The sequence below is a fragment of the Tenrec ecaudatus genome, chromosome 4 (genome assembly GCF_050624435.1).
Source record: "Tenrec ecaudatus isolate mTenEca1 chromosome 4, mTenEca1.hap1, whole genome shotgun sequence".
NCBI classification, from domain to species: Eukaryota; Metazoa; Chordata; class Mammalia; order Afrosoricida; family Tenrecidae; genus Tenrec; species Tenrec ecaudatus.
This window is the reverse complement of record NC_134533.1, coordinates 138,781,769-138,791,778: the sequence shown is the minus strand read 5'-3', so window position 1 is coordinate 138,791,778 and position 10,010 is coordinate 138,781,769.

Here is a 10,010-nt window from a genome sequence, read left to right as displayed (position 1 = left end):
TGAGGAAGGTTGAGAACCACTGTGCTAAGAGGTAGAAATGTTTAAACACAGATGATAAACTTGAATTTGGATCCCATGTAAGAGGCCCATTAGGTATTTGGCTTAATGGGGTAAATTAGCATTGGAAGCAAGGAGAGCACCCAGGGGGCTTAGAGGTCCCCTGGGGCCTCTGGTGGTGTATTGGCTAGGCTGCTAACTGCAAGGTGAGCAGTTTGAAACCAGCAGCCACTCTTCAGGAGAAAGACGGGGCTTTCTACTCCCGTAAACCCTTACAGACTCAGAACCACTTAGCGGCAGTTCTACCCTGTCCTATCGGGTGGTTATGAGTTGGCATTAACTGGCTGGCAGTGAGGTTGGAGTTGGGGGCCTGTAGAGTCAGAGGGCATACTGAACATGCAGTGCGGTTTCCTCCCCTCACGGCAGCCTGGATCAGCTGGGAAAAAATAGTTGGTGAAAGGACTTGTAGGATCCGAGGCCCTGAAAGTTCATGTTGATATCAGATGTATTGGCTTCATTGTCAGTCGGAAGTACAAAGGGAATGATTAAAAACAGCAGGGAAAACGCAAAACTCTATACATAATTACACTAAAACAGTCTGCTTCCTGCCCAACTCAGCGCCATCGAGGCGATGCCAACTCATTGCGCCCCAACAGGACAGGGTAGAAAGAAATGCCTGTCTAGGTTTCCGAGACTCCAACTCTTTACAGGAGTAGAAAGCCTCATCTTTTCTTCCACGGAGGGGCTGTTGGTTTCAAACTGCGGACCTTTCGGATCGCAGCCCAGCATGGAGCCGTTATGCCACCAGAGTTCCGTTGTTGCTCCGCATCTACAATACCCCTAAATCAACAGAACGGAAACACCGCCGATCTCGGGGAGACACGGGGCACATATGTTGTGTTCAAGCAGCTTTCTGGAACAGAAGTCAGAAATCTCCACTTGGCGTGAGCTCCCCTAGGAAGTGGGTGGTCTCAGTCATCCAGAGGTGGCCCAATCAATTCATTTTCAGGTGGTGTATGTGTGTGTGTGGTGGGGGGCGGGGGGTTCTCCTTGACTCTGGTATGGGGAACCCAAGCCTTCCTCATTCTAAATTGAGAGGAGAAGTGATGGTTAAAGACAGTATGGGCCCACTCAAGTTGCCCAAAGAACTACACACATCTGCCCCAGTTGTTGTTGTTAAGTGCCTTGGAGTTGGCTCGACCTCATAGTGCCCCACGTAGGACAGAGCGACGCTACCGGGTCCTGCCCCGTCCTCACAGTGGTTCCTACGTGCGAGCCCACTGTTACAGCCTGTGTCCATCGGTCTTGTCGCGGCCTTCCTCGTGTCCACTGCTGCTCCCCCTTACCAAGCACGATGAGAAGTTGGCAGAATCCAAACGCGGTCTGTGCCTGAGTGGAAGGTATTGTACCAATGTCAGTTTGGGAGGGTTGACGACGTCTTGCAGCCAGGTAAGAATACCACTGGGAGAAACTCTGAGGGAGGAGTATCCAGGAACTTGCTGTACTGTTTTCAGAACTTCTTGTGAATTATTTTAAAATAAAAATATTATTAAACGCCACTTTTAAAAAGTTAACCAAGAAGTAGGAGGGTGCCCACCTCTGGGCAAAAGGATTCACAGCCTGGCCTCTCTTTGCAAAGCAAGTCCTCCTGCTTATTCTGCAGCCTCCTGTGTGCCCTCTGCTTCTCAGAGGCAGCCTGTCGCCAGCTGAATCAAAGCTGAAGTGTGCCAGCACGGAGTGGGAATCTGCCTCCTTTCCTCCTCCTCAGACCAACTGCAAAGCCAGGCAAAGAAACGGGCTCCCAATGGGAAGCCGGGACAAACGTTCCTTCTCCCCTGCACAGTATTCCTCGCACCGACTCGGAATGGCTGTGTCTGCTGCTCTCCTCAGAGATGACTCGCTTCACCTCTGCGTGGCAGGACAAGAACTGTCCTGTGCTCCCGTTCAGTCGCATTCACTCCAGCACCTTCGTACTGCACAGCTCTTTCTCCCAGGGCCGGGCGCCACGCGGAAGGCTGCACTTTGGGAGGCTGCCTTCCTTTAGACCCCGTTTCACCTGTCAGGCACCTTTGTGCCAGGTTGGTCCCTGAGGATGGTGTTGACATTACAGCGGTCATGAGCCACCTGCGTTTGCAGGGCGGGTTGCACACGGCCACAGGCACTGAGGCCCAGTGGGGCGCACTGCACTCGTGGCTCAGCAGGCCCTGTTTGGGGGAAATCCAGACCCTTGCTCTCCCCTGCTCTGCAGAGCACTCCCTCCTAAGGCAGAGGCCACGGCGGTGCTGCTGAATCCATGTGGCACGCAGTCCAGGTAGGACAATACAATCCCACGCTGGCCGCTGCCCTTCGTTTCCAGCCACACCTTATTTACTTGGGAGACCCCGGGAGGCCGTGGTCAGAGCAACCGGAGTCTGCATGCGGGGGCCTGGCTGTGAGTGGGAAGTGGGTGTGCTGCGTTAGAAAGGCGAACATGCGTGTTGTTGACTCTCCGGAGCCATCGGGGGATCTCCTAGTTTTGCACCTTTTAGTTTCAACAGCCAAACGGAGCCACGGAAAATGAAACCGATTCTTTATTCTTAGCTGCTCGTGCTAACTCGTGAAATGCATCTTTGCAGACCAGAGAAGACCGAGGCCTGCTCAGCTAGCCAGACGTCGTCTGACGGACTCGCTATAGCAGCCAGCCTCCCTCTAGGGTACTAAATGACACCGTGTCCTGCGTGCTCTGTGGCTTACTAGATAAAGCCACTGTAACATTTTCTTCCGAGAAGAATTGGAAAATACATGATAACCCGTCTATCCTAACAGATCTGCTCCTTCTGTAGTCGTTCATTTAAATAAGCACATACAATGACAGCTTGGACTTTGAAATCAGTGGGTTGGTGTGTGGAACTGCAAAGAGCAGAGCGCTCGACAGCACGAGATGTGGCTTCCATCTCAGGGGTCCTCGGGTGTGACTCAGACTCTCTCTAAACCTGATCTTCAGCTCTTTGAATGGAAGGGTTCAGATGTGTTTTGCGGGATCACACTCTGCCTGGAACCCCAGACTCTTTCTGGGGGAGGTGGGGGGCTACCAGGCCGCCGTTCATTTCCAGCTTCCCAGTTCTGGGAGGACTTGGACAAAGTACTGTTGTCTGCTTGCCAGGCCATGCTTGCTGCTCCACCTGGTTAGCAAGTGACTAGATACTTGAGAGACTGCCGTGGGTGTCTCAGTCCCCAGATTCATTCCTTTATACCGGGAACAAAGTCCTCAATTTTCAGAAGTCATTTCCTGATCCAAAGCTGAGGATCCCAGAGGTAATGGCAGGCATTGAGAAATGCCCATCACGGGGTTGGTGAGGCAGAAGCACGGATGCAATGAGCCCTTCCACTGGCCTCGACCATGCTCTGGGCAAGGGCTGCACAAGAATCTTGCAGGAGGCAAACCATAGACAAAGACAGATATTTCAACGTAACAACAATAACAAACTGTATTGCACTTTTCTCTTTAGTCCAAAAAAAGTCAGACCCCCCTGAGGTTTGTCAGGATGCTCAGACTTATGGGAAGTGAGTGTGCCCTTGTGAGCTACTAAGGCATTATTTATCTGAGGGAAGAGGAAGCAGATGATCTTGTTCCAGGGCAAATCTTGAAGCATTCAAAGACGAAAACAGACGCGGGGAGAGGATTTACTCTCATGTGAACGATCTGTAAGAACTCTTTCTCCTCTGTCTCCATCTGCACTCCCACCCTCCCTTTCCAACCTCTAAAAAGCAAAGACCCCATCTTCTTGCGGAATGAATAGTTTCCCAGTTCAGTTCCTCCAGACCCTGTTGCTCTACGTACTCTTGATTTGAAAAGTGGCAAGCATTGATGGCTGCACATGGGCATGTGATTAGGCATGTTCTTCATGGGCAGTAAGGTTCATTACAACGGGGCTTCAAAAAGTTTATGGGAAAATGCAGTTATCTTTTTCTTCCATCTCCCCACTTGTATTAGCACCATGTTTCAAATGCAGCGAGAAGTGGAGGCAGGAGCAATGCTGTTATTCAAACCGAAGCCTCACTTTGGATGATGGTGGAGAGCATGTGGCTTCTTCCCACAGGGGGGTCTGCACTGATACAGGAAGGAATAAGTTGGTTGGCACCCTAGTCATACATAAGCCACACCTCACCTTATATCTGTAGACAACCACATGGCTCTTTTTTCTCCAGGTCTTTCCTGGAGGGTAACAGTAGTTTGATCCCCAAAGTTTACTGCCCAATCCTTGCCCTTAGGTGGCCTTCCCACGTCTTACACAGTTGCTAAGGCATGGAAATGAGAATGCGAACATCTTGGAATTGGAGAGGGTCTCTAGAGTTCAAGTTCCTTTAGCAAGTGCATTCATTCAATCCTTCCTTCTGCAGCTTCCAGAGCACTGAGCATGGACTTCCTCCTCTCCTGTGCCCAGGCAGGGTAGATCTGATAGACTTGATTAGAAAGCCTTTACAGAGCCATCTGGCTGGCATATAGCATTACTGCCAACGAATGGAGCAGAGGAGCTGGCTACATATGTACTCCAGGGGGGAGGTGGCTTAGAGTCCTTGGACTAATGCTGGGCAAGTAATTTGACGTCTTCTTTTGTTTTGTTTTGTTTTTTGTTTGTAATTTGACTTCTTGATTCAGTCTCTCATCTATAAAATTGAGCTAGTAATCATTGACCTCAACCACAAAATAAACACATAATGGCCAATAGGAAGGTGAAAAACAATTAACCCTCTCCAATTGAGCAAATGTACATTTTAAGCTACCACTTTTACCCATAAGTTCAGAAAGTACATGTTGAAATCTAATACTTGCATTAGCAAGACTATAGAGATACAGGCTTCTTCACTAACTGACAGGAGGGAAAATTTGCACAGTCTTGCTGTATCGAAATTTGGCTGTATGTCCAAGTATATGTAGTCTTTATCCTAAGTCTACTTGCAGGAATGTGTTGTTGGGTGATTGTAGACAATATGGCACCATTTATGTAAATGAACACACAAAAAACCATTGTAAACACATGCTCTTGGAAAAGGGATTAGGAAGGGGTCAAGGTGTGCTGTCAGAAAGCCTCATCTCTTCATTGTTTTGAACAAAGAGAAATTATAAAATATGTACATAATCAAAAACCAAGTTTAAGATCTTTCTAAAAATGTCATGGTTGCATGTGAAGGTCTATTTCCAAGGCCATGGCTCCTCCCATGTTTATAATACAAAAATAGAAACGATGTCCATGTCCCACACCAGGAGGTAAGATGGAAAGCATGGTAGATCTAACGGAACAGCCAACAGTCCTGCAGGACCATCATCGTACATCTCCTTCCTTCCTGGAGCTTACCCTAGGAAATCAGCGAAAGATTGAAGGACGTGGAACAGTGTTCACAATATGTTACTAACGGAAGCAATAATAAAGTATGCGTACGCATATGGCAGATTGGTGGGTTTCACATTGGGCTGCCGACCACAAGGTCAGAAGTTTGAATCCACCAGTCACTCTGCAGAAGAAAGATGAGGGGGGCTTCCTAGTCCTATAAAGATTTACAGTCTTGGAAACCTACTGGGACAGTTCTGCTCTGCCCTACAGGGTTGTTATGAGTTGGAATCCACCTGGTGGCAGTGAATATGGGTTTTTGGCTTTTATAATATATGTCTGATTTACATATTTAGAGAAAAATAACCAAAACCAAGACCCCTTGACATTGGTTAGTGTGTTAGTTTCCGTAGACTAGAGAAACAAATCCATAGACACTCATATGTGTGTAACGGAAAACTTTATATCAAAGAGTAATTGCATATTAAGAAAACAACCCAGTCCAGTTCAAGTTCATAGTCTGATATTAGCCCATATGACCTATACCAGTCTATAAATTCCTCTTGAGATGCATACAACACATGCAGTGATGCCAAATGCAGGAAGATCACAGGCCAGTGGGTGAAAAGTCTTGTGGATCCAGTGGTGGTGGAAGCATCTCAGCACTGGTGTGGCCCTCTACATGGCTCCTCCAGCTCCAGGGCTCTGGCTCTATCAGCATAGCTCCATGTGGCTTGTCAGCAGAAAGACAAACAGAGAGAGTGGGCCTGACCTCCAATGAGCTATTTAACTCCTTAGCGCCTCCAAATGAGGTCATCAAGCTGTGACCTGATTGACAGACTGAACTCCACCCCTTCCCTCTAAATTGTCTCAGGGTGACACCCAATTATGTAACTACCCCAGTTGGCTGCAGTGAGATGATTGGAAGTCACTCTCACTTTCTTCTTTAAATTGTTCTTTAATTTCCAAAATTGTAACAGTAATCCTTTGTTAAAAACATTTTTAATTATTAAAAAATAACCTCTAATTTTGTAGATGATGGAAACCACCAGCTGAATATTTTCTCCAGAAATAATAGAATTGTGTGACTTTTCAGCCAGCCACCCACCCAGTTCCTATTGGACATGTGGGGCTCCTGGTGAAATGACAGAAGCCAAGCCGCCACGTTTACACACTCTAAGGCCGGGACAGGGAAGTGACCAGGCAGCGGTCACAGTGGTCAGGGCCACCCGGGGCTCTTCACTCCTCATCCACCGTCCTTCTTCCACTTTCACACAGCGTTTCACACTCCCCTCAACACACAAAACAGACACAACTTCTTGTCCACCTTTTCCAAGGGAATCGGTGTCTTTTCAATCAGCACACTTCATTTTATATCTCATCAAATCCAAGATGCTATCAATGTTTGGTTTTTCTTTCAGAGACTATTTTATTCAAACTGCTTTAGTTTGTGAACAATTGTGAAAACATGTCCTGAGAATCCCATGTTCCCTCTTCATCTTGCATGCTGTTTCTGCTGTGTTTACGCCCTGCTTTCCAATCAGTCACCTTCCTGGAGAGCCTGGGGGACACGGAGAACCGCCTCTGGGCGTTTCTAAGGCTGTGCGCCTTCCTTCTTCTCCTAGTTGGGTTTGTTTGTTTAAGTTTTTTGGGGGGCATCTATTTCACATATCATACGATTCAATAGTTCAATCACATTAAAGAGAGCTGGAGAGTCATCTCCGCAATTTTAGAACCTGTACATTTTTTTTACATTTTAATTTATTTTATTAAAAGCAGGCCCGAAATACAATGACATTAATACAAAAATGCAACAAACATTTGTTTTTAAAAGCAATGACTTTGATTTGTGTGCAAAGGGACAGCTGATAAAGTATTCATGACTGTCTACGTTTACTGCTTCTTTCTTGCACAAGCCTGCAAATCCTACAGAAACAGAAAGCGTTAGCTTAGAAGAGCCACCTTAGATACTCACTGCCCTGCACGTAGCAGTGGGCTTTTTGTCTGTGGGTGCACATAGTTTGTGGAGCCAGTCCTCCCTTTCAGGAGAAAGACGGGGCTTTCTATTCCTGTAAGAGTGGCAGTCTCACCAGCTCACACGGGACAGCTCCACCCTGTACTATAGGGTGGTGGCAAGTAGGAATTAATGTGATGGCAGTGAGTTTGTTTTTTAATATTATAGACATTTTAGCTCTGATCAATGTAGAAAGCAGAAGTTCTTGCTAGATCTAGGCAAGATATAGATGCTTAAAGGTTTTCTAAAATTTTTCCCAAAATTTTGTCTAAAAATAAGTTACTGCATTATTTTAATGACTGAACACACTACAGAAGGCTTCATAGAGTTTGTGGAAATTTTCTATTAGCATTTAATATCATCTTTCCATGAATTTTTTGAAGCCCTCTGATAGTATTTTGTCATGAATACTATAGTCTACATACCTCTGAATTATTTTTAAACTGTTTGACTTCTGTGAATAAATAGATATTTTACATTTAGTAAAGGCTTAGTTTTTGAATGAAGGTTAGCATAGTCTCACGTGTTGAATATCTACACAGGTGTAAAAGGAAGCCACTTTAAAAACACGAACAACAAAAACAAGAACAATAAAAGCAATGAATGGAGGTAAACACACAAGAAACACAAACCAAGGATTCTTCTGGAACTCACTTTTGTTTTAATTTTTTTTAAGGAGAGTCAAGTTTTGTTCATACTTGAATGATGTGCTTTGCATAAGCCAGGAAATGTAACTTTGTCCCACAGGCCCGAGGCGGGTGAGACTGGCTCCGGCTGCAGCAGAGACTGAGCGCGTCGTAACCGCACGTCGGAACATTAATCTCAGTGAACACAGTACCCTCGTGGCAGGCTTGGTCCTTCTCTGCCCTGTTCCTGCCAGATTTGCGGGGGTTCCCTGTGCGTGGCTTGTCTCCATGGGGAAAATGGGCTAACATTCTCCTGGTGGTAAAGGGATTGTCTTTGTGGCTACCATTGGTGCCTATCTCTGAAGGAAGCTGGTAAGGAGCAGGCACGGCTTTTAAAAGCATAAATGAACGCCTGCCCTTGCCACTTGTAATCATGACCGAGCTTACGTAAGTCTGACATAGCATGGTTCTTCAAAAGTACAAAACGGGATTTACTAGTTGAGAATGTCTGCCTAAACAGGCTCCTCCAGCGGAATACTTTGAACTACAGTGCAAATTTGTTTCAGACAGCCGGTTTGGTCACCGTGCCACGTTCTTCAGTGTGTTCCAGAGCATCCCAAAACAAACCAAGACAGCGGGTTCAGGCTCAGCTGTCAGTGGGCAGACAAGAGAGCCCCGCAGGGAGGGGGAACAGGGCGGGCATCCACCCAGATACCCATCTTGTGAGGTCTGACCACACCCTTGCAAAGAGGCCAGGCCGTCATTCACGCATCTCAGGGGAGCCTGATATGGATTACTGTCGTCACTGTCACCATGCCAGAGAAAGGACCAAGCAACCTCCTTAGATGTGGTCAGACTTGATTCCATTTTGAATATATTTGGCCAACATGATACTGATTTCTGAATTTTTTAATGTTTCTGCTTTGCTTTCCAATGTCATTAATGTCGAATCTCTGAATAGACACTGACAGCATCAAATGCCTACCTGTTTCCCTCGACCTTCCCGGTCATCTCTGCAGGACTCGGGTTTGTAGAGGGCCATATATTAAATTGATACCTTGTAACTCAGCGGGAGTGTCTCTCTAATTGTCAACCCCACGGTAAAGGAGGAATTGGCCTAAGGACACTCCATTCTAATTGCCCAACCCTGTCAATGCTAACCAGAGCTCGTGGAGCAGTGACGTGGGGGTGGGGAAGATGTTTCTGCTGGAGCCTCATTTCTGTCTGGAGAGCTTGTGGGGACAGAGGTGCGCCAGCGAGAAGAGGACTCAATGTCATTCAGGTATGGCCGACCACCTGGACAACCCAACGCAGACACTTTACAGTATATGGAATAGAGGCAGGCCAGGTACTTTCCACCATTAAGCTTCAGATCACTTGTGTTCTGAGGAAATCTAGTGCATATGTTAAAATATTTGAATACCTTATTTTCCTTTTAACATTTCCTAAGGAACTTGAATGTTTTGCCAACCTGATCATTTTCAGCCAGTCCTTATGGAAGACATGGCACTGCGAAGCTAGCAGCCCCAGAAAATACTAATTTGTTGTTACGCTTGGGTTGAAATTAATTAATATTAACATATTGAATGATGCAATAGGCAATTAAAGATTTTGGAAGGTCAAAGAAGAAAAACTGTAAATATCAGCTATTCAAAAGCAGTATCATAGCTTTATCTAGAAATGTTGGCTTATGACCAGGCTCTTCAGGGGAGAGCGGGGTGGGGGGGGGTTTCTTTGTAGCTGAAGAGAGAAGAGTGGGAGAGATTCTGCTCTCGTTCCTCAGGAACAAGACTTCTTGTTTTATACAACAGAGTCCAGGCAATCATTGTGGTTTCTTATCGGTTTGTTGGGTTGCTTTTACCTGCCGGCAGGGTCTAAGCTACTGCTTCTAGCAAGCTTTGCTCTTTTTCTCTCTTTGGGGACATAGTGACCCTGGTTTTATCACAAAACAGTGTTTGCTTAATAGGCATTTCTTCAAAAATCCTGAACAAGCAGCTCTCTTCTCACCACATTTTTTTTGGTTCCACATATTAAACATTTCATTGCAATTTGAGCTTCAATTGC